The sequence below is a fragment of the Anolis sagrei genome, chromosome 3, assembly GCF_037176765.1.
Source record: "Anolis sagrei isolate rAnoSag1 chromosome 3, rAnoSag1.mat, whole genome shotgun sequence".
NCBI lineage: Eukaryota > Metazoa > Chordata > Lepidosauria > Squamata > Dactyloidae > Anolis > Anolis sagrei.
Genome location: NC_090023.1, coordinates 126,332,540 through 126,357,691, shown reverse-complemented (window position 1 = coordinate 126,357,691; position 25,152 = coordinate 126,332,540). Strand labels below are relative to the sequence as shown.

The 25,152-nt window shown below is 40.3% G+C and overlaps 1 long non-coding RNA gene across 2 annotated transcripts; it reads right to left on the bottom strand.

Annotated features, from left to right (window-relative positions):
• Positions 1–4,555: 4,555 nt before the first annotated feature.
• On the bottom strand, positions 4,556–24,572 carry LOC132769962 (uncharacterized). Of its 2 annotated transcripts, none has more exons than XR_009630948.2 (4): positions 24,354–24,572; positions 24,109–24,227; positions 5,729–5,778; positions 4,556–4,733 (listed from the first exon to the last, which is right to left on the bottom strand). It is a non-coding gene; the product is annotated as an uncharacterized lncRNA (long non-coding RNA). The 2 variants fall into 2 exon arrangements; XR_009630949.2 differs by having other exon boundaries at positions 24,109–24,223.
• Positions 24,573–25,152: the final 580 nt, after the last annotated feature.

The following is a 25,152-nucleotide window of genomic DNA, read 5'->3' as shown; positions in this document are numbered from 1 at the left end:
CAACAACTGTAGTAAGCATAGCCTTGGTGAAGTATAACAGGACATTTCACAGAGAAGGATAAAAAGTACCATTCAGTATCACCCAGAGAGGCTGCACATTCCCTGTTCCTATTTAACAGCATTGGCCATGTCTCCTCCAAAGATAACATAAATGTAATCACATGGTGCTCCATGTGACCTTCCCTTTTCTAGAATGGCCTTCCCTTTTCTTGGTCCTAGAACTAATCAGTCCTGAACTCTCACTAAAAGCCAAGATGACTAAACTGAGACTGTTATACTTTGACCATATCACAAGGAGAGATGACTCTCTAGGAAAGACGATAGCACTTGGCAAGGTGGAGGGCAAGAGGAAGATGGCATTTCAGATGAATGGACACAATCAAGGAAAACTCCAAGACCTGAACAGGCCTGTTGAGGATAGGCTGACTTGATGCCTCATCACGCTAGAGCATGGATACACTTTAAACCTGGTTGCTGCCTCCTGCAAGATTTTGGTGTTTGTAGTTTAGTGAGGTGCAGGACTTGTCTAGCTGAGCAGTATAAAGGCCTCTCCCTGAACTATAAGTCCCAGAATTCTGCAGGAGGCAGCAACCGAGTTTAAAGTGGACCCATGCTCTAGAGGTCCCTTGAGATCTCTAATTCATAGTTTCACCATAAGTTGAAGTCAACTTGAAGGCAGTTAACAACAATTTTTCTTTATAACTAGGGGACAATACCCAGTAGACCAAAGAACAGAGTGCTGCCACTTTTGTTTTGATAAACCTTGCTCCTCTGGGAATCATGCTGTCAGTTTCCATAATACTTCTTTGGTGAGTGCATTGCCATATCAATGCACATTAATTATAATGTTGTCTGATAATGTCTACAAGTTACGCAAAAAAGGGAGTTAATATGCCACACCTAGTTAGGTATAATGAAGTTCTTTAATTCAACTGCCTTTTTCTCTCATGAATCTTTGAGATAAACAAGTTCAAGCAGTTGCTTCAGAGGTGTATATTGTCTTGTGTTGGCTTTGAAATGTAAATGATAGAAATACTTCATCTCTCCTTGTCAATTGTACTTCAACACATTATTAACATCCAAATATAATATTCTGTGCCTTAAAAACAGGATCGGAAGTTCGTATGAGAATACTGCATTGTGCATGAAAGAAGGATGACTTGGGATGTAAGTCGACCTAACCCAACATAAAGGTAAGTGTTAGAATTAGACACTGTTTTGTATGGATGAGGCCTGGGAACTTTATGTAAACTGATGTAAGTGTCCCAGAAGAAAAGCAAAACAGAATCATAATTGCAGTCATAATCATGAACTGGAAGAGGAAGAAGGAAAGATTAATTCTACACATGCATCATCACCATGGGTGGTATTGTTTTCTCACTCTAATGTGATGTCTTTACTGAAGTTTATTTATTAAGACATCTCTTTGACATGTTTCATTCTCCCAACATCTCCAAGTAGTTTACAGTATTCCAGTACTGAAGCACAGAAACCACTACACAATCTGATAATAAAACAACAAAAGAATAATGAAACAATGCAAATGTTTCATTAAAACCAGTAACATCACTAGGGATTGACAATCAAGAAAATGCCCATCAACTGGCAATAGATATTGGGAGCCTACCTGATCTAATATGGGGAGATGGCCCCATATGGTGGGCTCCAATCAACATGATTCTCTGATAAACATGGAACATCCTACTTATTTGTAATAAAGTAGTTGGGAGCATGAGCTCAAGAACAGGAAATCCATGATCTCACTTATTCATAAGTTCATTAGGTGGCCTTTGGTAAGTCACTATGTTCTAAGCTTCTGCTGAGCTCTAGGGAAGACATGTAGGTTGGAAATCCTTGCTTATTCTTTGGTGATGCTTCTTTTCCTATGTTATAGCGGACCTGGTCTTACAGACCTCCTGGCACCTGGAAACTCTTTGAACCTTGCTAGTATTTTCAGCCACTTCACTCTAGTCCAGAACAGTTTGTGAGCCCACGTGAAAGGCACTGTCACAGTGATGTAAATATGTGTGATTATTCCTTGAAATACTTGAGCCATCTCTCTTGGCGTGCTAAGCAAGTGGTCTTGTTGTGGGTAACTAGGACTATAGATAAGACTTCTATTGGGAAGTTTTTCTAATGAAGTGTTCCTAGAGGTAGAGAGACTTTAGTTTTTTTATTCCTCCTAGGCACAAGCCTAGAACAAACAAGTCTATTATCCAGGAAATAATGCCCAAATGCTCACTGGAGGGAAGAATATTAAAAGCAAAGAGGAAGTACTTTGGCCACATAATGAGAAGACAGGATAGCCTGGAGAAGATAATGATGCTGGGGAAAATGGAAGGAAAAAGGAAGAGAGGCCAACCAAGGACAAGATGGATGGATGTTATCCTTGAAGTAACTGGCTTGACCTTGAAGGAGCTGGGGGAGGCGATGGCCAACAGAGAGCTCTGGCTGGACTGGTCCAGGCACCAGCTTATTTATTAGAAGGCCCATCTTTCTTTAAAGAGTAGGAAGGCAGCTCACACTTAGGTTAACTTTTTAAAAAGGCAGACAGTAAAACATACAAAAACATTACCACAGTACAATGACCCAGGTTATAATATTATAACACAATTGGCTTTAAAGTACAGCAATATGAAGTACAGCATCCAGCAATTAAAAGCCCCTTCATGAGCACATCAGCTGTCAAGATCTGTTTGAATTTTAAAAAGGTATTTGCTCGGACAAAAAAACGAGGGCTAGGCCAGGCTTCCTCAGGAGGGTTTTCTATAGCCTTGCCTTGATCCAGTAGTAGTGCATATCCTGATCCCCCTTTCAGGGCATGCTTCCCTGTCATCAACACTCCAGACCCATTTTACTTCCTCTTGGCAGGGTTGTTGACATAATGCCTCAAGAATGCTTGAACATTCGGAATGCAGCATATAAAGTGCTGGTTATTAATATTACCCATTTCCAAACCGCAGCGAATGTGCAAATCTCAATTAGATCTTTAATTGTGGCCTATGGCATCTCAAAATGTACTTGCTAGTGTTACATGGGAAAATAGCCTAAGTCCAAGTCTAGCTCATGAGTCACGTGACACTTCAGGCACCACTGGCTTCTGTTTCTCCTCCACCCATGAAGCTCTTTGGCAATGTTGGTAGTTTTGATTCCAGAATGCAGTATTGCATATTTTGCAGTACTGTAATTATAAAAACATTGAACCCCTTGCAACATCTCTATTTCTCATACTGGTTTCTCCCACGACACACACCTAAAACTGCATGGACCATAGTTTGAAAAAGTTCCTTTTCTGGATGACAGCTTCCAGAATCATACTCCAAAAAATAACTTTTTCAAATTCTGCTGTGATCTCTAAACATGGATCACCTATGACTCTCAATGTATTGTTGCATTTCAGTTGACACCAACTCTAAACATTGGCCATTTTGGCTGAGGGCTGATGATAGCTAGAGCATGGAAGGTTGGAAGTTCCCAACCTTGTGAGTCAGCAGTGTGATGCAGCAGCTAAAACAGTCAAAGAAATTTTAGACTGCACCAATAGAAGCATAATGTCAAGGGAAGTAATAGTACCACTCTGCTCCTCTTTAGTCAGACCCCATCTGGAATATGGTGACCAGTTCTAGGCACCGCAATTAATGAAGCATATTGACAAGTTGGAACATGTTCAGAGACTGGCAACCAAAATAGTAAAAGTCTGGAAGCCAAGTCTTATGGGGAGTGGCTTAAGGAGCTGGTTATGTTTATCTTGGAGAAGAGAAGGTTAAAAGGAGACATGATAGCCATGTTTAAATATTTGAAAGTATATCATATTAAAGATGGAGCAGGCTTGTTTCTATTCTAGTTTAGGGCAAAGGGTAAGGGTAATGGATTAATAAAACAGGAAAAAGAGAGTCTACCTGAATATTAGGAAGAACTTCCTGATAGTAAGAGCTGTTCAATTGTAGAGAATGCTACCTTGGGGGTGTAATGAAGGCTCCATTTGTGGTTTTTAGTGGGGGCTGGATGACCATCTACTAATGCTTTGTGTATTCCTGCATGGCAGGGGGTTGGACTAGATGACTTATGGTCTCTTACAAATCCATGATTCTGTGATTCCATTATTCTACCCCATGTTATTCACATCTATTCTGTTTCTTAACTTTACAGTAGCCTTTCCTCCAGTAGCACAGAAGCCAAGTGTGTGTTTGCTCTTCAGATTAAATGTGTGCTATTTGAATAACACATATAATTGTAATACGATAGCTTATCAACAGTTCGGTATAAACCTCTCTAGTTGCAACATGTGAAATGGCAGGGAGTCAACTACCTGGAGGAAAATCATATTTCACCTTCCATCAGCCCCAGCTGGTACAGGCAATGGCCAAGGTTCAGCAACACCTGATAGGACGTAGGTTTCCCCCTATGCACGTGTAAATTTTAACCAAATATGAGTACTGATTTGCCAGGGAGAAGTACTATAAAGTAGGGACTGTCATGTGGTCAGCAGGAATAACTGAAGAATATGAAATAGTACAATGAAAAGTATTTATTCAAATAGCATGTATGCCAAGGATGCAGTGGATTTCACTGCACTTTGGGGACACCGTTCCTGGTTTTGGTAATACTGCTTCTAGGGTTCTAATATCTTCTGGTCTGGCTGATGCTGACACGAGTTGTAAGGGGCAGAAATTCAGCAGGTTCAGTAGTTTCTTGCCTATAGAGCAAGTTAGCTGTCTCAAGTCATTAATATCCTGACAGAGAAACAAAAAGCAATGAAAAGTAGAGCAGACATATGCCTTAATTTGATCTTGAATTGACAGTGTTATACGGCAATAAGAAGTGTTTCAACGATAAGACAATCAACCTAGGTGGCTGTATTAATTCCCGTTCTTCTTTCTTTTTTGCTGGAGTCACCAAAGGTTACCAACTGAACATGAGGAAAACTGGCATCAGCCAATACTTGACGTGGGGTTTGTTTCCAGGAAAGGAAGGAATGAGATCATCCCACTCCTCCCTTGGCATTACAAAAAAGAGCGGTTCACCATAAGGAAAGTTTATAGCTGCTGTCTCCCATTTTGGATCCACATAAATGTTGGAACTCAACCACATCCTGCACAAGTTTGTAGTCCTCATCAAGGAGTAGATAGGCAGATAGGTTAGTTGGTAGGGAAAAGCCCTTCCCTCATTGGCCTCTCTGTCTCTCTGTCACCCTGTTCCTCCTCCTATCACCTTTCATGTTAGACTGATATTTCTCAGGGACACATCTCTTTTCTGAGCATAAAACAAGCCCCCAAGTCCTCCAAGTTTTCTTCTTTTGTCCTTCTCCTGTGAACATGGAGAGGCAATATGTCTGCTGTGAGTTATTTAGTTAGATATCTAGACCCTGTAACCTTCCTATGTAGAGATGTAGTTCTTTGAACAAAGTATTTTGTAACTTCTAAAGCTTGACTTTGCTCCTGCACTGGCTAAGCTCAGGGCCCTTTTACACATGCATTATAGCCCAGGTTAAAAGAGGGGCTGGCTAAATGATGTTTATCCCAAATGCAGGAGGAACCAGGAAGAATCAAGTTAAAGGTTGGAAAACACATGTTTAAAAGCTGCCCTTTAAACTCACTTCTTCCTGAGAAACATACACCTTTTCATGCCTGTGTATCCCTGTAGTCATGGAAACACATGTGTTTTCCTTCTCTCCCCCCTGTCTGGACTCCCTCCTGCCCCCTTCCCCCCCATTTCCATCTCAACTTACAGAGGAAACCTTCCATGCATGTCTGCAGCCTTTGCCTCTGTTCCTCCTCCCTGGAAAAAAAAACCAACAGAGGTCATTGGAAGAGAACCCCCCCCCCCCCCACACACACACACACAAAGCCCTCCTTCAGCTGTTCCAAGGGCAAAGGGCTCCAGGCTTTGTCAGAGTCTTTTCCCGGTAAGTGCAGGGGGAAATGGAAGGCAGGAAAGGGAAGGCTGGCAGTGCCCATGCCCAACCCTGGTGATCTGCAAAAGCATGAGGTTTAAGCCAGCTGTGTGGCCTCTATCCTGAGAGGAAGTGTGATTTAAAATCCCAATTCCTCTTGGATTTTTGGCCTGTTTGGAAGGGTCCTCAGTTGCTCTACTGCTGGCACTAGAAGCTTCTAATCTGCTGAGCTGCTACAGTGGCTGCTTTATCTTTTTGAATGCATTTTCCTTTTTGACCCCCCCCCCCCGCCGCCCCCAGGCAACACTAGATGCGTATGGTTGGGATCCCAAATCTACCTTCCATGAACAGAAGGGCTATATTCCCACAATTCAAAAACAGTTTGCCCTTCCCTTCACACCACATATTTCTCCATAAGGTCCCCTTCCAACCATGTAGTATTTTCAGATGTCTGAATGGGGCTGCCACGGGATGGGAGGAACCCTGCTTTGACATCCCAGTTGTCCAGACCTATAAGATGTCTAACATCACTCTCACATCTGGCTTGGATTCAATTCTCCAATCCTATACTGATATCAAAAAAGTATTTAATTGTTGACACATTGCTGTAGGAGTAATAATTTCACAGTGGAATTCTATATCAGAGGTGAATATCATTGACTTACAATGAGACTGAATACAAAAGAGAACAATGGGATTTACACCCATGCAGGTAGGTGTTGATTACTATCTTAGGCTTGAATCCTATCTGTAGTTCAAGATAGAGTCTACCAATTAGATAAATGGGGTAGCTGTGAGTGTTGACTTATTAATCAAAAGATGATTCAATGGGACCGACCTAAATGAGCAGAAAGAAACAATGTCCTCAGTAAGGTTTAAATATAGCATGAATCATATCATTCAGATATGTATTTGAACATGAACTGAAACACTTAATGGTAGTAAAATACAATTTGTGGTGATCTGATGAAGGGATTTTTCCTTTTGTATGTAGGAAGTTGGTTTTGAGATTCAAGAAATATATTTGTCCTTTGTACACAACTGAAATATGGGGTAGATTTGATTTTCCATCCAGAAAAAAACTGAATAGGAAGTATTTATTGTCCATAAAGAAGTAACATGATGAATAAGTAATATCGTTATTTCTTTTTTTGAGTGAAAAAAAAGCATCCTTTTCAGTTTTCTGTTTGATTTCCCCATTACTCCTAGTTTGATTCAGGAAGATAAGAATGATGGGAAATTGGAGAAAATGTAGGACAGTATCTAAAAAAGAAGAAAAAGAACAAGGAGCAGAAGACAATTAGACTCTTCTGAAAAAGGAAATATCTGAAAACAGTTCTAGTTCAATTTTGGACAAAGCCATGAATGGCCACACTGGGAGAGTTTTGTATATACATTGAGAACAAATTGTAGGAAACAGATTCTAGTTACTTCATGCAGGCAGGTAGGAGTCAAGGGGTGCGGGGGAGGCAAAACCACAAAATGGAAGTACTAATATGACATGGCTGAAAAGCAAAGGAAGAGCAAAATGTTTCATTCGGTATTTAAGGAAAGGAGCAAGTGACTAACAACAGAAGCATTTTAACTCTGAAAGAGGAAAACTCAAATACATGATCTGGATAATTTTTTAGAGCTCCATTCTCTGATGAACACAGTGAAGAAGCTTTTGGGTCAGTAGGCCAAATGCCATTCCCTTAGATCCTCTGTTGACCTGATCACACCAGAAGCTTAGCATTAATGCACACTCTGGTATCACTAAGTTTCCAGACAGGGATTTGCTCCTTGTCCCTGTTCCTTACATTAGCATAGTAGTTCCCAACCTTTTTTTTTTTTTACGAGGGACCACTTGACCAGGGACCACTTTGACCAGGGACCAATCTCCAGCATTAGTTCCGAAAGGGTTACAAATAAGTTTTTGGTCAACTTTAAATTTGATTTGGTAATTTGGGGTGCTGATTCAAAAAATTGCGTTGGATAGACCACATCAGCTCTAGTTCCTGATACAGAACATATTCCATCCAGGAGTCACCATCTTCTCATCCACAGAAAGCCATGCTTAATAATCTAGAGTTGATGTGATCTAACCAATGCAGTTTTCTGAATCAGCACCCCAAATAACTCAAGGAACAGGCCTAAAAACGAAGACACCAAGTCGCCCCTGCTTCCATGCACCACATGAAATGGCTCCGCTCGGAGAGGGAGGAGGTGGAAAAGCAGCAGTCAGGAAGCTTGTTGTTGTCCCTTTTGTGGGTAGTCAACCTCCCCCCTCCCGACATCCCCATTGCCTTGGCATTGTAAGAAGGTTTTGTGAGAATAGTCACTCTTGTTGCAATGGTGTAGTAATGGTGAGGCTATATTTTAGTTCTTGGGGACCTCTGGTGATTCACGAACCACAGGCCGGGAACCACTACCACTAGCAAGAGGCCTTGACATTCAGCTGCAGTAACAGCTGGTGAAGCTTAGGGTCTCACTTTGGATCTGCCTGTGATGTGTGGAGGAACTCAAGCCTTATCTCCAATCAGTGATGATAGATGACAGCACAGATTCCTTTCCCCTGGAGTCTGCCCAAGATGGGACTTGGGGAAGGTCTTTTTCAGGACCCTCCATGGACCAGAACAGGCTACCACCCACAGTAAAAATCAACCACAAAAAGTAGTAGCAACGAGTAGGCGACGAAAGCGAAAGTCAGTGGGAGCCAACAACCGGTAGAATGTTAAGGAAAGTTTCAGTCATCTTATCAGATTGGAGCAATCTAAGGATGTTTGTAAGAAAAAAATATCAAAGGAGTCATCTAAATGAACCGGAAAGCAGAAGGACAATGTTTTTGCATAGCTACCTGTATTGCTCAGTGAACAGTATGAGCTAATCATATAATATGTCTGGGCATGATATGGATCAGTATTTCATTTGTTCTTCATATTTAGCATATGTATAATCGTTGAGCTGTTCAATTTTACAGCTATGAAGAGTGGTAAATTGACAAGAGAGGACAAGTTGTAAGCTGTTCTCTAGTGTGTGGAGGGGAGCAGTACTCATAAGTAGCATTTTCCCCTCTGCTTTCTTTGTTTTTCAATAATTGGACTGACTTGTGTTTAAAATGTTCATAGTCCAATTGTATTACAGCTGCCTCATGTAATAATTGTTCTTACTGTTTCGTGCTGTTTAAAGGGGCTTGATGATGTTAAAATGAGCATATATGGCCTCACCTACACTGATCACTTAAGTTAGTTTCAAATCAGGAGCCCCCAGTGGCACAATGAGTTAAACCTTTGTGCTGACAAGACTGCTGACAGACACATCAGTGGTTCGAATCCAAGGACAGCAGGCTGAGCTCTCTCTGTCAGCTCCAGCTCCCCATGCGGGGACATGAGAGAAGCCTCCCACAAGGACAGTAAAATAGCAAACATCTGGAATGGTAAAACATCGAACATCCGGACATCCCCTGAGCAATGTCCTTGCAGACAGCCAATTCTCTCACACCAGAAATGACTTGCGGTTTCTCAAGTCACTCCTGACATGAAAAAAGGTTTCAAACCAGTTTTGAAGAAAGTGGATTTGTTGTGTACATAAGAAATCCTGGAACCAGTTTGAGGCAGGATCTCACCCAAAGTCCAAATAAGAATAGCAATTTACAAGGGCTGGGAATCATACAAAAAATAGGATGGTGCCTGGTGAATAGAACTCATTGAAGTGTATGCAATAATATACACAATTTTAGGTTTTGTGATTTTCCTCTGCAGAAGAATGTGTGATGAAAGCATAATCTCCAATACAAAAAAAAAAATTCTAGGCCAGCTGTATGCAGTAGTGTGTGGTCTATGGTCTGAGAGTGAATACCGCTGATCTAGGCTAAGTATTAGAGAAAACTTTTTAACTATAAGAAGATTACAACAATAGAAGAGACAGCAAAGAAAGGAGTTACTCTAAGCTAGTTACTCATCTTTTAGGGAGGGTTAAGGCTCTCGCAAGAAGTTAATCCTGGATATTACTTTAGCAGCATTGCACAAGGTATCAAAATCCCTTTTTAAATTATGTACAACAAATGATTATTAAGATGATGCATGTTGTTTATTAAAGGATTACTGGCCGCCATGCACACTGTGTGATGCAAAAACCACAAGTGAGGTCACATATTAATTGTCAAATGAAATTATTTTAAATTATATGGTCTTTTGACAGAAGAAATAAGTGCAGAGTTATCTAATCCTCTCATTGTGCTGACATTACTATAAAAATATCCTTTTGAGTGCAAGACTCCCATAATGAAGAGCCCTGTGCTTATGTAGAAGTATTTCCTGTAAAAAAAATCATGTGAAGGCATCAACATTTTAAAAAGAAAATTGAACCATAGTGCAATCATGCATGTCTCCTCAGATATAAGACCCACTGAGTTCAGTGAAAGTTGCTTCCTGGTAAATATGTGTAAAACAGCTGCCTTATTGCTTTCTCATAATATTGTAAACATAGTAGTTGGACTTGTATATCGGTGCAGTGGGTTAAACCCTTGGCCAGCAGGACTGAAGACTGACAGGTCACAGGTTTGAATCTGGGAAGAGCATGGATGAGCTCACTCTGTCAGCTTCAGTTCCCCACAGTTCAGAAACCTCCTTCAAGGATGGTAAAACATCAAAAAACATGAGAGAAACCTCCCTCAAGGATGGTAAAACATCAAAAAACATGAGAGAAACCTCCCTCAAGGATGGTAAAACATCAAAAAAACATCCAGGTGTCCCCAGGCAATGCTTGTTGCTGTTGTTCATTCGTTCAGTCGTTTCTGACTCTTTGTGATCTCATGGACCAGCACACACCAGAGCTCCCTGTTGGCTATTACCACCCCCAGCTCCTTCAAGGTCAATCCAGTCACTTCAAGGATGCCATCCATCCATCTTGCCCTTGGTCGACCCCTCTTCTTTTTTCCCCAACATCACTGCCTTCTCCAAGCTTTCCTGTCTTCTCATTATGTGGCCAAGGTACTTCATCTTTGCCTCTACTATCCTTCCCTCCAATGAGCAGTTATTCTTTATTTCCTGAAGTATGGACTGGTTGGATCTTCTGGCAGTCCAAGGCACGCTCAGAACCTTCCTCCAACACCACAGTTCAAAAGCATCTATCTTCCTTCGCTCAGCCTTCCCTATTGTCTTGCCACAATTTATTATGATTCACACAGTCAAAGGCTTTAGAATAGTCAATAAAACAGAAATAGATGTTTTTTTCTTTAACTCCCTGCCTTTCTCCATTATCCAGCGGATATTGGCAATTTGGTCTCTCCTTGCAAAGAGCCAATTCTCTCACACCAGGAGCTATTTGCAGTTTCTCAAGTCACTCCTGACATGAAAAGAATTGCGAATATGCTTCTTTTAATTTACTTATTTATTCATAATTTGTATTCTGTCCAGTACCACTCAAATTAGAGATTAGACAAAATTTTGTCTCCGAACCCTTCCACACAGCCATATAACCCAGAATATCAAGGCAAAACCCCCCAAAATATCTGCTTTGAACTGGGTTATCTGAGTCCACACTGCCATATAATCCAGTTGAAAGCAGATAATGTGGGGTTTTTATTCAGTTTTACCCATCCACTAAGGAAATGGAGCCCAGAAAATGTCAATTTCCCAAACACTCCTCATATGATTGGGGCTACTACTTATTAACTTCTTTCCCCTATTTGGCTTAGTGAACCTGACCACTACATAGAAATGTATCATCTCACTTCTTTTAAATTTCTTTTTACAGTAGGCCTGTTGTATTGATGGATTCTATATCCACAGATTCAACCATCCGTTGTTTGAAAATATTTTCTCCCTCAAAATTATAGAAGGCAAACATTGATTTTGCCATTTTATAAAAAGAACACAGTTTTACTATGGAATTATATAGAATCAGACTTAGAATGGGCACCTATGGATAATGATATCCAGAGGCAGCTCCAATGGATATCAATGGATATCAAGGGCCCACTGTACTAGCAATGACGGTTGGCTTCTAGAGGTATAGCTATGTTTGTATTGCAGGGGGGAAATGACAAAGGGTAGCACTTGTCTGAATAGCTCATTACTAGCTCTTGAGCACCAGGGTTCACTTTGTCAGGTACAGGAAATAAGATTCTTGGCTAGGTAATGTGTGTGTGAACATACATGCATAATGGTGGTTGGTGACTTCCACATCAGGGGGATGATGAATCTGCTTGCTGTAGTAGTCTGCATTTGGATCTATTTAAAGTACAGCTGATATGGGGGGAGTAGGATTCAGCACTTTGGATAGCTCTTTTAAAATTTGAAATAAAACTCAGAATGGATTCTCTGCCTGAATAACATGGAAGTCACATAACACTGTGTATGAATTTGTGTGTGCAGAAAAACAGATAAGTGAGAGAGAAAGGAATAAGAGGTAGTGGAAGAGGAGGAATAACATTGGACTTTGAAATATTTATAAATACTTATAAAGACTAGCAGTTAAAGACGTGATATAATCCCCCAGGATCCTAGTGTGGAGTAGTGGTTTGAGCACTCTGGAGACAAGCATTTGATTCTGCCTTTGGCCACTGGCAAGTCACACTATCTTAGCCCAAGAAAACTCTTTGTGTTGCCATAAGTTAGAGAAACTATTTCAAGACACACAGCAACAACATAACCATACCACTAGTCAAAAATGGATCAGAGATAATTGTGCACAAGTGAAATGCCCTTTATAAAGGACATCTGGCTTTAGCCTTTAAAGCCCTAAATGGTTCTGGCCCGACCTACCTGTCCGAACGCATCTCCTCCTATGAACCAGTTAGGACGTTACGATCGTCTGGGGAGGCTCTGCTCTCGGTCCCGCCAGCTTCACAAGCATGCCTGGCGGGGACGAGAGACAGGGCCTTCTCAGTGGTGGCCCCTCGGCTGTGGAACGCCCTCCCTACAGACATCAGATTGGCCCCCTCTTTATTGGCATTCCGGAAGAGTGTGAAGACCTGGCTTTTCGAACAGGCTTTCAACTAAGCAATACAATTGATTGATTATTGGAATGGAATAATGGACAATGAGTTCGGATGCTGATTCTATTGATGAGACGTGATGGATTGTTATAGTGCTGTACTGTTGTATTGATATTTTGGTGTTAATTAATTGATACTACTGTTTTAATTGATTAATGATTTTGTATTGTGTTGTTGAAACTGGTTGTTAATCGCTCTGAGTCGCCTGAGGGCTGAGAAGAGCGGTATACAAATGAAGCAAATAAATAAATAAATAAATAAATCTAAAAGACCAAGGAATCATGCTGTAGTTCCTTTCACTAGAAAGGACTTCCACAACTTCACTGCCATTTCTGAGAGAAAGTTCAGTCCCACATCACAATCCCGCATGCATCAGGAAATGTAAACCCATGAAAGTGAAGCAGTGGAAGCTGACGTGGAAAATGTAAGCAATTGATACCCTTGAATATAGTGCTTAATACCTACTTGATTTATAGAGAAAACCCATCATTATGTAAGGTGGGCAGCTGACCAGACAGCAAATTTGTTTATTTTTATTTTGTTTATTATTTTGTTTATTATTATTATGATTATGATTATTATTTTGTTATAATACTTATTGGAGCTTGGAAATGTTACTATTTTGATCTGCAGTACCAGGAGCTTCTAAGACTGAGGAATCCTGAGATCTCTGGATATGGTAAAGCTGATCAGATTGGCAAAAACACTTAATGCAGAAGTGTTGAAAAACTGCAGCAACAAAATTACCCCTCTCTACCCTAAATTATATTATTGGAATGAAGACAACCCTGTGCAGTTATGAGGAACTTCTTATGTTTTGTGAGAGGACTGTGTGCTCTGTTCAGTTCTGATTCTCCAAATTCCTGGATCCAGAATTCATTCTTACAAGATCATTTCTTTTAAGCAGCGGGCTCTCAGGGTGAATCCCAAGGCTCTAGTGTAGTTATATAGGATCACTAAGGCCACTTGCTATGCAAGAATACACAACTAACACACTTCTGAAAGATACTCATCCAACCTCTGCTTAAAGATGTTAAAATAGTGGTTCTCAGCCTGTGGGTCCCCAGGTGTTTTGGTCTACAACTCCCAGAAATCCAAGCCAATTTACCAGCTGTTAGTAAGGCCAAACATCTGGGCACACACAGGTTGAGAACCACTGCCTTAAAACAAGGGGAGTTCAATGTTCTTCAAGACCATCTCTTCTACCATCTAACGGTGTTTGCTCCCAGGATGTTCTTCCTAATATTTCTTTAGAATCTTCTGTCTTGTTCAAAAAACAATTATGAAATGTTTTTAAAACCCATGGTGCTCATACAGAGCCCTTGAAAATCCTAAAATAATTCTGATTATTATTTTTACCTGGCTGTGGCCGAGATGCATGTGATTAACATGTTGAAAGCTGGTGCTAATTATTCTTTCTGTTCAAGATCAGTCCATTCCTGCCACCCAAAATCTGATGTCCGAGGTAGTAATCTCACTCTACTTAATGGTTGGAGCACAGCATATTGTTGCCAACAGATTTGTGTAAATGGCTGGCATTCAGAAGCCTTTTACTGTTGCCAAATTTTTGATCCCCATATTTTTAGTTAAGGGGACTCCATTTGGGGTCAGAGCCCACAGTTTAAGAAGCAATGCTCTAGTAAGTGTGCTGTACCTTACAGAGCTTCTAGGAGTAAGTTCACATCAATTTCATTAGTTTCTCTGTGCATTTGTAAAACTGTTATATCAGATGTATGCCCTGAGATATCAACCAATGTCTGAAATAACTCATCACACACACATACACACACACATACACCAAAGTGCTTAAATAGAGCTTTGAACATTCCACAGGCATAAACATGTTAATTCCGATTCCTACTATTTCTTTCTTGTGTCCTAGAAGAATGGGGTTGAGCATAATGAAAGCTGATGTTAATTAAATATTCTTCCTGATCAACTTTGGATTTTAAACTATTGATAGATATTTTATTAAGTGTGACCATTCACATGGGCAGAAGAGAAGGATAAGAACATTCATGAAGAATATTATTTGACACAGGTTTTGGACATCACTTTGGCCAGCTAGAGCAGCAACTGAGACCCCAAGCACATGACTTCCTCCAGTGGCAAACACACCCAGGTGGCAAAAAACAAGGCCACTGAGAAGCGAAGTCCAGACAGGGGAGGGTCATGTCTTGAAACCAAACTTTTGGCCTTCTGTTGGGGGTGCTTTGAATGTGATTTTCCTGCTTCTTGGCAGGGGGTTGGACTGGATGGCCCATGAGGTCTCTTCCAACTCTATGATTCTACTATTCTTTTTTAGTCCTTTTACACCAAGTTAAAGAAATGCAGAAAAAAACAAAATGTGCATTGTTGAGATTTGGATATTTTCTGATCCCAAGAATTCCTTGGTATTGTGCCTTGTTTGAAGGAGCATTTGAGTATGAAGAGTTGAATGTATTCTATCCAAACAGACAGAGCCAGAAAGTTCAAGGTGGAGTAAATATCAAATCACACCACAGGTATTATAAAAGAAATGTACAATTTGGATAGTGAGTGAGATTTCCAGTCTCTGGTATATACTAGCATCCTCTAAATGGAGACAAATTTGGACCAACTAAATTGAAATTTGGCAAGATGGTTACAACTGTACCTGTTTGGCTGTGTTGTAGAAGGTGTACATGACAGGTCCAGTCTGGATTCTGCTGTCAAATGGGATCAGTGGCAATGCTAGCTGGAGGACTCTGGGAGTTATTGTCCCCAAAGGTACTCTTTCAGTCTCTGCTCTGGTGAACTTTAATCTCTCACTCTATGACAAGAAGGCTAAACACAGGAGTTGATCCACAACCAGTGTAAAGATATGCCGAAATGCCATAGGAAGTGGAATGGAAAAAGAGATGGAAAAGGAAAGCAGACAAGACTTCTGTGCAGAGCATGGGAGTGGAATGCTGTCTGGAACCTGAACAGAAGCAAGTACATTGCAACACATGTTTTCAGGCCTCACTTGTATAAGGGTAAGAGGAGGGGCCAGTATATTGTCCAAGGACACAAAAACCAAAGCTGTGTTCTTGCGAAAACTACTCTAATGTATCTTTTTTAATATCCATGCAGAACAGACAGGTGTTCTTGCTATTAACTGCTCATCTTTTTTTTTTAAAAAAAAGCCTACACATCATAAACAACTGCAAGCTATAATTATCTCTAATGGTAACACACAGAAACCTACCATTTCAAAGGACTTTACAGACACTGAATAATGAAGTACTTATGATATCCAAATAAAACAGGCCCATAAAAAGGATGAGGAAACGCAAGATGGGGTGAAAAAATATGCAACTTTCCCAAAATCACAAAGTGAGTGGTTCCTTCAAATAATGGTTGGAGGCAACATTTCCCAAGCTGGTGCCTTCAAAATGTGCCAGAAGTATAGATATTGACTGGGAGTGATGGGAAGTATAGTACAGCACACATGGGAGGCATCAGATTAGAAGCTGATTTGGGGTAAATCCACAATGTACATTTCAATTAGTTTTATAATCATGAAAATTTCCCCAGAGACTGTACCTGGGAGCTAGGAGATAAGACAGTAGAGACATTTCACAGATTATCTAAACATCTTACCAAATGGTGTTCTTTAGAATTCTTTGGGTGCATCTACACCAGTAGTTCTCAACCTGTGGGTTCCCATGTGTTTTGGCCTTACATTCCCAGAAAGCTGGTAAACTGGCTGGGATTTCTAGGAGTTGTAGGGCAAAACACCTGGGGACCCACAGGTTGAGAACCACTGGTCTACACTGTAGAATTAATGCAATTTGACACCACTTTCACTGTCATGGGTCAATGCTATGGAATCATAGAAGTTGTACTTTTAGAAAGTCTTTAGCTTTTTCTGCTAAAGAGTGCTAGTGCCTCACCAAACTACAACTCACATTACTCCATAGGATGGGGTTAAAGGATTGTAGTTAAAGTGGGGTCAAACTGCATTAGTTCTACAAGTTAGATGCACCCTAGAGGGTGTCACTTAGGCTTATGTAAAATGAGGGTTTTTCCATAGCACTAACAAAGCATTAAGTTCATTTTTTCTCTTTCTCATAATTCCTACTTGATAAGATTTATATGTCCACTTCTAAGTTAGATTTCTGTGGATAGAGGACAATTTGAAGGAACATAAACATTTCCAAATATGTGCCTGTTAAAGTTTGCAAGCCACCTTTCCTACTATTTATTACCAGCATCACGTTTAACTATCCTGGCTATTAATAAATGAATAAAACCTCCCATTTCCCCCTGACCTACTCTAGGTCCAGGAGCTATTTAAACTCTGCCCATAAGGGTTCTTGTCACTAGCTTTTCAAATCCATGTATACATACATCTATAAAGTGTGTGTCCTATAATGAAAAGGATTTGTCATTGTTAAACGAAGGGATAGACAAGGTGATCACAAAAGCTCTGTTTGAATGGGGGATGGTAGAGTTTTCCCTTCCTTCAAAATTAAAATAGAAGGCAATGTTTTTCCAGGACAACGAAGCCTGGAGTAAAATTTCATGGCATGCTATTATGATAATCTGCAGTATGTGCCACTTGGTTACTGATATGGGCTGGTGAAACATCACGCCAGACTTGATTTGCTATTTATGTAACTGATCGTCAAGTGGAAACCTGCGAGTCCTCTATTCATTTTGGTAAACATGGGCTTGTCTGTCACCTCGTATTGTTCCTCTTCAAAGTACAGTTGCCACCTTATCTGGCAGCCGCTTTCCTTAAGAGCGCCAGGCCTGCGAAATCATCTTTCACCACTGGAGCCAAGAGTTTCCTTCGCAGAAAGAGAGGCATTCATCTCTACTGTAATGGTTAATTAATTTTGAAAATGTGCATTTCACAACACAATTATAATACAGGAGAATGGAAACTCCGAGATGGACAATGGAGACCAAATGCCCCTTCTTCACATCGTCTCCCTATTTAGTTCTTCCAATGTCATCCAAAACACAGATAACTTTTCTTTCATGAATTGTCCTCCTGAATGATTCATACGTGTTGTGTTATCTGAAGCCCTTTCCAGATCCCCTTGTGGGTTCAGCCAGCCATCAGCTGAATAATTGTTAATTTTAACACTATAAAAGGTTCTGATGCCAGAGAGATAAAGTGTTGAAGGGGAGAATTAATTGAAATGTATCTTCTAATCACAGTGGCTCTCCACTTTTCGGTTGTGCTGAGAAAAATATTATACATTAGTTTTTGAGGCTAAATGGAATTTACATCTGTTCTGCCCATAAAGCTTTAGGACTATAGCAGAAAATAGATAAGTTAATTGTTTCTTGGGCCCATAGAAAGGTTTGCCCTGAAAATATTCTAAGGCAGTCCAGTGTTCACTGCTCCAATCACATACTGAACAGCCACAGCTCAGACCTTTCCCAACAAAACAGTTGTCTTTGGAAGGAGGGAAGTGGTATTTGAGAGAGGGAGGGAGAGGAAGAGTCAAACCCAACTAGCATTTATTTTGAATGTTAAACCCTCAGCCCTTCTAAGACCCCTTCCACACAGCCCTATATCCCAGAATATCAAGTCAGAAAATCCCACATTATCTTAATGTGGTCTCAGATAACCTAGTTCAAAGCAGATATTGTGGGATTTTCTGCCTTGATATTCTGGGATATAGGGCTGCGTGGAAGGGCCCTAAGAGGGCTAGTACACTTGCAAACATTTGCTTTTGCATTAAAATAATAAGGGGCATTGTTCTGGCTATCAGGAAGGATAGACTAGCCATTTGTTACCTGGGGTAAAGGACAAGATGGCACCCCAACTTTCCAAATGGATTATACTATGGGGAAATGCTCTTTTATACATCATAAGGGAGTAGACTAGCTTAGAAGATGCAAAGCAGGTTGGATGCCAACAACAGCCAACAACAGCCGGGTACAACAAGGCTCACAGCTTTAGATCCTTAAAATCTGCTGACATAAGTGGCCGCGAAGTAGAGGAGGGGTTGAGAGATTTCAGAAGGTGGAGAAGCAGGCTCAGTGCAGATCAAAAACCAACTCTTAGACTGATGCAATGTTTCATTGCAAATAGCAATGAAATTTCACCATTCTACCTTACAACAGACAATAGTATAATAATCACCTCAGGACAGGCGGGCTATTTAATTGAATTTAATTTTGATTTCTGGCAAAGGTATTTGAGCCTTTACATTATTTCTGCCTGTTATACAGGTAGTGTCCATTAGCGCAACCACTGTGTGCGTAGAACTTGTGAGTAAACTTAGCCAGAGATATAAACACTCTGAGTCGGTACTGGCATATAGCTTCCCTGTTGATGGGGTGGTGAGTCTTTGCTGGGTCTTAGTCTGAATTTTGAATGAGCTTACCAAAGAGCTGTGCTCAATCCCACATATAGATTCAGCAGCTTGGATAGGTCCTGTAAAATTCAGATGAAAAAACTCGGGGTGGATTCACTATTTCATTGACATGGAAACCATCAGCTTCCATGGCACTGAGTTGTGGTTGGCCCTAAGACATAGGAGAATCCTTCCCATATTTAATGGGCTCCCATAAGGAAAGAAAGATGGACAAATGTCAACCACATGAGAGTTGTTGTGGGATATCGACAATATTAGGAACAATCTTATATTAAAAATTGGGATAATCATAGTAATGCAAGAGAAAAATCATTTGCACATAGCAGATTCTGCTATAGGAGTAGACACAGTAGTGGGTGGACCCTCCAAAACCTTCTGGGGAGCTAATACAGTCCTGTAACCTTCCACAGTTTCCCATCCCTACCCTAGATGAAGATTATACATTTCTGATGCATAATCCATATGGATTATGCAGCAAAAATTAAGGCCCCATCTACACTGCTAGATAAAATTCAGATTAGTTGCTTTGAACTGTATTAGTCTACACTGCCATATAATCTAGTTCAAAGCAGATAATTTGGATTTTTTCTAGTAGTGTAGGCTGAATCTACCCTGCCAAATAATCCAGATTATCAAAGCAGATAGTCCACATTATCAGTTTTGAACCTGACTGTAATAGTCTGCACTGCCATATAATCCAGTTCAATTCAGATAACCTGGATTTTATATGGCAGTGTAGAAGGGGCCATGGATGGAGCCAAAGACTCCTCATCAGTTTTCATTCATGAGACACAAACAGTAAGATATCTTGGCTGGGTGAGCCATCACATGCACTTGTGCAAGCTGGATAAATCAGGAGAAGGATTACTGTATGAATGACTTGTTTCTGTATCTCATAACAACAGATTGCCAAAATATTTCTAGCCATTGTCTTTTCAAAGGCTTATTCATTTCAAGCCCAATTGATATTTTATCCAGTTTTGTAATTTTGGTTCATTTTTCTATTGTCTGGCCATATACATTACCCACCATTTTTTAAAAGTATACAAATGTATCCAGATGAAAGAATAGAAAAAAAGTGGGACAAAAGAAAGGCAAATACATGTATCCAATACTATCCAGTGTTGACTACTCTCTTTTGGACTGTTCTTTCCTCATTGGATGAAAGAATTTGCAGAGTGACTTCTTATTCTATTTACAATGAACAGGAAAAGAAAACACCGTTTCATCCTCCATTGCTTCAGACAGTCCAAGAAATACTAGAAAGAAATATATAACTTCTCATGGGCTACTCTGGTTTTATACTCCCCTGAGGCTGATAAAAAAACCCCAGAACTATAACTTATTTATATGTCTCGTAGACAAGGGGATGACATTTGTGCAGCCAAGAAGTGTTGGTTTCTTTTTCTTTGCTTGATTTTTGTGGTACAATAAAACAATCTTTGGCACTACTAAAAAGCTGAGCATCTTGCATGCATCAAGTTGAGAAAATGTTAGTTCAATTTATTTCAATTCCAGGTCATGTCAAGAATATGACCAGTATGTACAACCCAATTTTTGCATCTGTGGGGGCCACCCTCAAATTGAGGGGGAAAGTTGTTACAAAAGAAAGAGTGATTTTGGTTCCAGAATTTGGGGAAGTTACATTTTGGACTTTAATTCTTCAGGTGCCATAACTAGTGCCCAATGGGCAAGTCTTTCATGCACTGGGGCACCCCAATTGTGGAATACCACCACAAAAGAGCCTTGCCTGGCACCTACAGAAATACCACCTTGTTGCCAGAAAAAACAACCTTTTTCTTCCAAAGCCTTTGAAATCTTGCTGCAGCTATAAAATCCTCATTCACCATGTTATCCCCTGTTCTTTGTTTTTGATCTTCATTTCAAGTTTGTGCTCAAGCTGCATCCAAAGTTATCATATTATACTTATTCATTATCATGGCTTTCAACTTGCTTGTTTTATTCTTTAGGATACCCTGAGGACTTTTGTTATTCCATAAATATAGAAACAAACAAACCAACCAACGTGCTTAAGAAGATGCTCTATTCCACATTCCTATATGAGAATTTAGACTTTGGGAAAATAAATAAAGGCTAGCTTGCTACTTGTTTCAATGCAAAAAGGAAAATAAAGATTAAGTATCTAACTATAGAACTTGAAGGCAAAAGCAAGATATTGGCTGAACTGAGGGCAGACTTGGATAAACTGGATTGTACTAAGAACACAAAAGTGTCATCCCAAGCTTTTCCTCAGCAAAGCTACGGAAAATGGTATATGGGCTCAGAAACAGCTAAATAGCAAAAGTTTACTCATTACTTAGATGGAAAGTAATTCCCATTTCTCAGCAATCCGTGTCTTTAATTGCATTTTCTTTATAAGCTGAATGTAGGTAGGCAGAATTGTAGGCAGAATTACAAAGCAGCAATTGAGAACCAATGATTTCCTAAGCTGCCGATAGTAGGTATTTAATTTTGCTTTCACATCCATACTGTGGTGGGCACTTAGACACACAATAGCAGAGGAGATATGCCCCAATCAGTTTATAAGATAGTATGAAGAAAATGCATAATGGAGCAACCAGATATATAAATAGAATAATACAAAGAAACCTAATCTACTACCAAAGCTATAATTCAATCCTTTTGCAACACAAGTGCAGAGCTAAACTGGCTTATGAATAAGCACTACAATCCATAGACGGGGCTGTATAACCTTGGCAGGGTCTAAAACCTTGAATTATTGTTGAGCATTTTAGAGCAAGAAATAAAGGAACTTAATGACTGTGTCAGAAACAGGAAATATTAGTAAATACTAATTTTGGATTAAAAACACAACAAAGGAGCAGGTTCCACACCCCCTTCCGTTGTCCTGTCAATCCCACCATCTTTTCTTACACAAGCACGCCCAGTTCTCTTTATCTCTTTCTCTTTCTCTCTCTTTCTGAATGTAGCACACACAAAAGGCTGGGGGAGGGAGGCGGACAGTGATTATAGAGTGCGGAATGGAGAAATGTGGTCCTGGCCTTTATTCTGCGCAGCTCTCTTGGTATCGAATCAAGAGTGAAGAGAATGGGGATAGAATTTGGTCAGAGATGCTGGAAGGCAAATAAATGCAATTGATCCATTGGAAGTCTGGTCCATAGATGCAACTCCATGTGTGCGTGTGTACCAATATATAACATCAGTTATACTTTTCACTTTTCTACTTTAAATAATGCTTTCTACATGAAACCCTGAATATATGCCATAGTACCTTTGTGCATTGTCAGCATGGGGAAAAATTATCTAGGAATCCAAGAATCCCTCAGTCAGATTAGTCAAGAGTGAAGAAGGGTGAAGGATGACACAATCCTACTATATCTGGAGCACCATACATCCTCCATGATCGCTCCTGCGTGAATATTATGCTGCCTTGCTTTTACTTTTTTCAGAGAATAGGCAAACTGTCATCCAGGTAAGCTGGACATATTTTGGCACTGGTATTTTTTCTCTCCTGAGTTAAAGATTCATACCAAAATAATGATGTGACCATTTTATTTATTTATTTATTTATTTATTTATTTACTCTATTTATATCCCACCTTTTTCTACCCTGAAGGGGACTCAAGGCAGCTTTACAAATGACAACAATGTGATGCCTTTAAAGAACAAACAATTAAATACATTTAAGTTAAAATTTAAAATTTAAAAATTGGAGTTAAAATGCACATTAAACATATAAACATTATAATCACTATTAAAATCACAACACCCACAATCGTAACTCGGGGCCATTCCAAAAATCATGCACATATTTCATAGTTATTTTTGCACTGTAGTTAATCTCCAAAGGCTTGACCCCAGAGCCAGGTTTTCACTTTCCTTCTGAAGGCCAGGAAGGAGGGAGCTTCTCTAATATCACTGGGGAGGGAGTTCTACATCTGAGGGGCCGCCACTGAGAAGGCCCTATCCCTTGTTCCCACCAGACATTCCTGTGCAGGTGGTGGGATCAAAAGCAGGACCTCCCCCAATGATCTTAATCTCCAAGGTGGTTCATAGGAGGAGATATGTTTGGACAGCTGGGCTGTTTATAGACTAAAGCCAACACTTTGAATTGTGCTCAGTAGCAAACTGGCAGCCAGTGGAGCTGATGCAACAGGGGGGATTGTATGCTCCCTGTGTGCCACTCCAGTGATCAACCTGGGTGCTGTCGGTTGGACTATTTGAAGCTTCTGAACAGTCTTCAAAGGCAACCCCAGATAGAGCGTGTTGCAGTAGTCTATTCGGGTTTAACCAAAGTGTGGACTACCATGGCCAAGTCTGACTTCCCAAGGTATGAGCACAAGTTTTAATCATGTGAATGCTCCCCTGGCCACTGCCGATACTTGGGGTTCCAGGCTCAGCTATGAGTCCAAGAGAACTCCCAAGCTACGAACCCGAGTCTTCGGGGGAGTGTAATCCTGTCCAACACAGGCTGTAACCCTATACCCTGTTCACCATTGTGACTGACCAGGAGTACCTCTGTCTGGATTCAATTTCAATGACACCAATTGGATAGCTCAGTAAATCCATCACGAGCTACATTCTCCGCTTATTTGCCAACCTTCATGGCTCTGTGGTTTGTTTGTTTTCATCCAAATAGCAGCTTTCTACACTACTTCCCTTGATTATTAAAAAAAAAACTACTTCTTTTTGCTAAGCAAAGATCACATTTCAGCCTGGACATTTTTAGCTTGGGTATTAAGCCATGACATTTTATTGAGTGTAGCCATTGAAGAGTTGGTCCAACAGAGGTTTTTTTTGAGAGAGAGAGGAAGAGAGGACTTCCAGTTATTTGGGTGAGTAGTAAAGTCCTTCACAAAGAGCAAAGTAGTCCCTTTAACTTAAGCAGTCTGTAAGGGGAAACAACACCATACCTTGGCTTCCTGTCTTCTGAAGGTAATGATAAGCCAATGTTCATGTTTTATTCCTGTTGACTCAGTGAGTTAACTTGCTCATCCAGTTTCTTGTTGGGGCTTGGATTTGGGCAATCTGGCTGAGACACAATGAAGATCCATCAGTGCATAGCCAAAGGGGATGGGCTCAAAGGAAACAGATATTAAAATAATGGCAAATGCCATTTCCCAGCCCTCTTTGTTATTTTTTGTACATGGTGCATTACCATTTTCCATGATCTTTAAGCATCACTGCATATTTCAAGTGCTTCTGGGTCATGTTCCAGCTGTTTCCTTGTTAGGAACCTTCCCCAAGAAGATATATTTGCATCCGATGTCCTTCAGTGCATCTAGTATTCCTTGTCATACCTGTGAAGAGCAACTTTCCAAGATTACTGTGCTATAAGATGGGAATGAATCCAGGGATTCAATCTGTAATGTAAGGAATCCTGTCTGTTCCACCATCACATTGCTTGGAGTAGATGTCACTGGGTGTGGTTTTCATACTGCCTTGCAGGGGAATAATATGCCTCACAGAGGTAGCAAAATATAGAGGATGTCAAGTATGAAGACTTAAAAGTGACACAAAACAACATTAGACGACAAATTAGTTAAAAGCAAGTGACTTGATTGCCCAAAGCTTGTTGAAGATGTTCCTTACAAACAAATGTCAGTGTTGTATGTGGCCTAAATTGGGGTGGTTAATTAGTAAACCTTAAGATTTTCATGTGGCCCCCAGTGCCTTCAGTGCTCTTTAGAAATTACACACACACACACACGCAGCATGTTCTGACAACAAATTGAAGGTCCGGAAACATGTTTCTTCTAAATAGACTAGTTGAGGAAGCTATCTGTGGCTTCTATGCTGTTCTGAAAGGTAGGATCCAATGTGACTTGAAGGAGATAGTCAATACAATGCCATTAAATTACCCAGAGAAGAACTGGGATATAGAAAACTGGGGGAAATATTGCCCTCAAAATGGTGGGCACTAAAATTGCTTTCAAAATTGTGAATTAACCAACCCC